Source organism: Hordeum vulgare, chromosome 4H, assembly GCF_904849725.1.
Source record: "Hordeum vulgare subsp. vulgare chromosome 4H, MorexV3_pseudomolecules_assembly, whole genome shotgun sequence".
NCBI lineage: Eukaryota > Viridiplantae > Streptophyta > Magnoliopsida > Poales > Poaceae > Hordeum > Hordeum vulgare.
The window spans coordinates 391,296,557-391,302,790 of NC_058521.1; positions in this window are offsets into that span (position 1 = coordinate 391,296,557).

Consider the following 6,234-nt stretch of genomic DNA (forward strand, 5'->3'; position numbering starts at 1 on the left):
AGATCAAAACCTTCGGGCGACTATATATTGATTTTTCTTGGCCAGAAGGAGTCCTCCGCAAGAAAACGGAGTCCGGGAGGCACACGAGGTGCCCACAAGCTTGTCCTCTGCCACCAGGGGGGTAGGGGCGGTGGCAGGGCTTGTGGCCGCCTCGTTCGCTCTCTGGACTGCTTTTTATTTTTCTAATTTTCCAAAAATTCCAAAACGGAGGAAATTTCCTATTGGAAAAGCATCGAAGTCCAATTTCTTACCGAAACAGACACATCTTCGTTTTCAGGGTCTGAAACAGGCTGATAAACATCCCTTATGTACTCCTCTGGAGTTATGACATTGATGAGATTGGTCTCAAGATTTATGGGAGTACCAGAGATGTAATGCTTGATTCTTTGCCCATTTACCACACTAGGAAAATTTCCTTCCGTGTTATTGATTTTGATGGCACCGGAACGATATACTTCCTCGATAACATAGGGGCCTTCCCATTTAGAGAGAAGCTTGCCTGCAAAGAATCTCAAACGAGAATTGTATAGCAGGACATAATCACCTACGTTGAACTCTCGTTTCTGTATTCGTTTGTCGTGCCATCTCTTAACCTTTTCCTTGAACAACCTCGCATTCTCATACGCATGGGCTCTCCATTCATCTAACGAGCTGATATCAAACAACCGCTTCTCACTGGCAAGTTTGAAATCAAAGTTGAGCTCTATGATTGCCAAATAAGCTTTGTGTTCCAGGTCAAGAGGTAAATGACAGGCTTTACCGTAAACCATTTTATACGGCGACATGCCCATGGGATTCTTATAGGCAGTCCTATAAGCCCATAGTGCATCGTCAAGTTTGCTAGACCAGTTCTTTCGAGATCTATTGACGGTCTTTTGTAGGATCAACTTTATCTCCCTATTACTCAACTCCACTTGACCACTAGACTGAGGATGATAAGGAGATGCAACTCTATGGTTCACATCATACTTAGCTAGCATCTTGCGGAAAACACCATGAATGAAGTGTGAACCACCATCAGTCATCAAGTATCTAGGGACTCCAAATCTTGGGAATATGACTTCTTTAAGCATCTTAATGGATGTGTGGTGATCAGCATTTTTAGTGGGGATAGCCTCTACCCACTTAGTGACGTAGTCCACAGCAACTAAGATGTGAGTGTACCCATTGGAACTCGGGAAGGGTCCCATATAATCAAAGCCCCAGACATCAAATGGTTCAATGACAAGTGAATAGTTCATAGGCATTTCCTGACGCTTACTGATGTTCCCTATTCTTTGGCATTCGTCACAAGACAAGACAAACTTACGAGCATCCTTGAAGACAGTGGGCCAATAGAAACCTAATTGCAATACCTTATGGGCAGTTCTATCTCTAGGGTGGTGTCCTCCGTAGGCTTCGGAATGACACTTCTGCAAGATCTGTGCCTGTTCATGTTCAGGCACACAACGTCTATTAACACCATCTACTCCTTCCTTATAAAGGTGAGGATCATCCCAAAAGTAGTGTCTCAAATCAAAGAAGAATTTCTTCTTTTGCCGATAGTTGAAACTGGGTGGTATGTATTTGCCTACAATATAATTTGCATAATCTGCATACAACGGTGCAGTATGTGAAGTGCGGATGACATTTAATTGTTCATCAAGAAAGCTGTCATCAATAGGTCGTGGGTCATCAAGGACATTCTCTAGCCTACACAAGTTATCTGCTACAGGGTTATCAGCACCCTTTCGGTCAACGACGTGCAAATCAAATTCCTGTAGCAGGAGAACCCATCTGATCAACCTAGGCTTAGCGTCCTTCTTCTCCATAAGGTACTTAATAGCAGCATGATCAGAGTGAATAGTGAGTTTGGAGTCAACTATATAAGTTCTGAATTTTTCACATGCAAACACGACTGCTAAAAATTCCTTCTCCGTAGTGGCATAGTTTCTTTGGGAACTATCTAAAGTTTTACTAGCCTAGTGAATAACATTCAACTTCTTGTCAACTCTTTGTCCTAGAACAGCACCAACAGCATAATCACTAGCGTCACACATGATTTCAAAGGGCAAGTTCCAGTCAGGTGGTTGAAAAATAGGTGCGGTTATCAAAGCCTTCTTAAGTATTTCAAAGGCTTCCTCACAATCCTCAACAAAAACAAAAGGAACATCCTTCTGCAAGAGGTTGGTAAGAGGCCTAGAAATCTTAGAAAAGTCTTTAATGAACCTTCTATAGGAACCAACATGACCTAGGAAACTTCGTATACCTCTGATATCTATGGGGCAAGGCATTTTCTCAATTGCATCAACCTTAGCCTTATCAACTTCAATGCCTCTTTCAGAGATTTTGTGTCCTAAGACGATACCTTCATTAACCATAAAGTGGCACTTCTCCCAATTCAAGACGAGGTTGGTTTCTTCACATCTCTGTAAGACTCGATCAAGGTTGCTGAATCAATCATCAAAGGAAGACCCGTAAACGGAGAAGTCATCCATGAAAACCTCGACAATATTTTCACAAAAGTCAGAGAATATAGCCATCATACATCTTTGGAAGGTGGCAGGTGCATTGCATAAGTCAAAAGGCATACGTCTATAAGCAAAGGTACTGAAAGGGCGGGTGAAAGTGGTTTTCTCTTGATCAGATTGTGCGACAGGTATTTGCGAGAAACCTGAATAACCGTCTAGAAAGCATAAGTGTGCGTGTTTTGATAGCCTTTCTAGCATTTGGTCGATAAACGGCAAAGGATAATGATATTTCCTGGTTGCCTTGTTCAGTTTCCGGAAGTCTATCACCATCCTATAGCCGGTAATAATCCTTTGTGGGATTAGTTCATCCTTATCATTAGGAATGACGGTGATACCTCCCTTCTTAGGTATGCAATGTACTAGACTTACCCAATCACTATGAGCAACACGATAAATGATTCCTGCTTCCACAAGCTTTAATATTTCTTTTCTAATGAGCTCTTTCATCTTAGGATTTAATCTCCTTTGATGATCAGCAACTGGTTTAAAGTCAGGATCGGTTTTAATCTTGTGCTGACATAGAGTAGGAATAATACCCTTAAGATCATCAAGAGTATATCCAATAGCAGTGCGGTGCTTCCTCAGAGTCCTTAGTAACTTCTTCTCTTCGTGCTCTGAGAGGAGAGAACTAATAAAGACAGGATATATCTCCTTCTCATCAAGATAGGCATACTTAAGAGTATCAGGCAACTGTTTAAGCTCAAACACAGGATCACCCTTTGGTGGGGGAGGATCCCCAAGCAGTTCAACAGGCAGATTATTCTTGAGAATAGGATATTGTTCTAAGAAAATTTTATCTATCTCATCTCTCTCCTCCATATGCATATCATTTTCATGCTCAAGAAGATATTGCTCTAAAGGATCCGTAGGAGGTACGACAATAGAGGCAAGAGAAATAATTTCATCTCTACCAGACGACTCTCTTTCACGAGGTTGTCTTCCAAACTTGCAGAAGTTAAATTCATGAGACACACCCTCGAAACTAACTGTGACAGTCTGTTCAATGCAATCAATGTGAGCATTGACAGTGTTGAGAAAGGGTCTACCGAATATGATGGGACAAAAGCTATCTTGTGCAGTACCAAGGATGAGGAAATCAGTAGGATACTTCGTCTTACCACACAGGACTGCTACGTCCCTCACAATTCCCGTCTTACCACACAGGAAATCAGTAGGATAATTCTTAGAAGCATTGATAGTTTCAGACAGAGTGGGAACACCTTTTTGCAAAATATACTAGAGATCGTTGTCAATTGCTTCAAGGTGCATGCAAATCTTGGTCTTCTAGTAGGGTAAGTCCTACCCTTCGAAGGTAGGACAACCCGCAGTGACCTTGATCATAGCTGCGGTTGACATAACTAAAATTCTAGGTGGTTAAACTAAAATCAGATAGAATAAGGGAGTACCTTGCTCTGATACCAATTGAAAGTGTGTTATATCAACTAGAGGGGGGTGAATAGGGGATTCTTATAAATTTTTCACTTAGGAAATTCCTTGTGAGGGAAGTCCTCAGTCATGAACTGCGTGCATCAGAATAAGTACTCACGCAAGTGTGTAAAATTGCAATAGCATAGTCTTTAGAGTGAAATGAAACATCCGGTTTGCACAAGTAGCGTGTTCAAGATATGCAGGTGAAGAACTAGTTAAGTGATGAATTCGGGGTGAGGAAATTGGGAAAGTCTTTAGTCAAATTCTTCAAACAGTAACGATGAAAGTCATCAACAAACAACTGAGGAAATCAAAGAGTTGAGGTAATAGAACCAGGTACTCAGTGTAGATAATGGTTAATGACCCAGTTCCAACTGTTGTGGCAGTAATACGTCTGTTAGGAGAGACTGTATTTAAACCAAAGGACACACAGTCCTTACCATATTCTCCTTGAACTAAGGACACACAGTCCTTTCCCAACACTCGTGGTAACTCTTCAAGGTAGACTTCTGAGCCCCCACAAACTCGGTCAACCGATGATCCACAATTTAGTGCTGGATGCTCTAAACCATGACGCCTAACTGTTTGGAGGATGTACGGTCCTCAAAGGTAACAAGCATTGGTTCCACACAGGAACAATCTCTTAAGTGATGCTTAATCACTTTGGGGGGTTTTGGGTTTTGGTTTGGAGGTTTGGGGGGTTTTCCTCACTAATGATTTTCTCTCAAAGTCTTTTAGGAATGGGTTGCTCTCAAATGATAAGTGTCAGTTTCTCTCATGGAGCAGCCAACTAGTTAGTGGTTATGGAGGGCGGCTATTTATAGCAGGGGAGCAATCCCTACATGATTTGACATAAATTCCCTAATGATATGAATATTATGTGGATAAGGTTAGGGACAACTGGCGAGCAGCTCATCAACGGTCAGAACATTTCAACAGTGAAAGTCCTCATGTCACTCATGTTCATGAGTGGTAGGTAAATCGCACTGGCGAAAACCTAACTTAGTTAGAATAAATTCCTCAGAGACCAGAAGATCTTCATTTCTGAGTGAAGAATTTGACTAAGTTGTAAATGATTTCCAAAGTCTTCACTCAAAGTATTGGGTAGATGTAGGCTTTGAGATGAGCATCCCTTGGAAACTTTTCCTTAGTTTTACCTCAAACCACTTTAATAGTACGGTGGTCCTATGATAGAGAATACATAAAATGAAACTACAAAAATGGAAGTCTTCACGCTTCAAAGTCCTCGCATCAATTTATTCACGGACACACCAATTTCCTTGCTTTCTAAATCTTCGAGGAAATACCAAAGTCTTCAACCAAAGACATACTTTTTAGGGGTCGATATTCGTCCAATAACTTGAACTCCTCAGCCACTTATAGAACCTATGTACACTCACAAACACATCAGTATCTTAAACTATAAGTCTACACCAAAATCACTAAGGGGCACTAGATGCACTTGCAGGATTTCGTCACATATTGGTAGCTCGAAGAATGGGGTCTTCAAGTACTTAAAGGACCGGTTATGGAGCAATGTGCAAGGTTGGCTAGAAAATATAATGTCCTCTGTCGGGAAAGAAGTGTTCGTAAAGTATGTAGCTCAAGGGGTCCCGGTGTTCTCTATGTCATGCTTCAAGCTACTAAGGGGCCTTTGTGAACATCCGAATATGCTGATCAGGAACTTTTGGTGGGGGAGCAAGGAAGGTAAGCGCAAGCCACATTGGGTTTCGTGGAGAACAATGACACAACCCAAGGGAATGGGTGGTCTTGGGTTTAAGGACTTTGAGATTTTCAACCTAGCTATGCTGGTAGGTCAGGCCTAGTGTTTGCTTTAGAATCCTATTTCTCTCAACGCACGACTGATGAAGAGCATCTACTTCCCAGACACAAATATTTTGCATGCTTCGCTAAGAAACCATCCGAGTCAAATCTGGCGGGCGATCATTGAGGGGAGTGATACGCTCAAACTGGGAATTATGTGGAGAATCGGGAATGAAGAAACAACGAATATCTGGGAAGACACATGGTTGTCGCGAGATGAAATGCCGAGACCTTATGGCTCCCGGGTGCTGGAACCTCCGACTAGAGTCTCTGAACTCATTGATCATACAACGACATCGTGGAATCGCCAGTTAGTTGATCAAGTCTTCATGCCTATGGACGTTCGGACGATTTTTTCTATGCCACTCACCACCATGAACTTCCTAGACTTCTGGAGCTCGCGTTATGGAAGAAATGGTAACATCACAGTAAGATCTGCCTACCGTATGCTAGTGGTGACGAGGAATCGCTA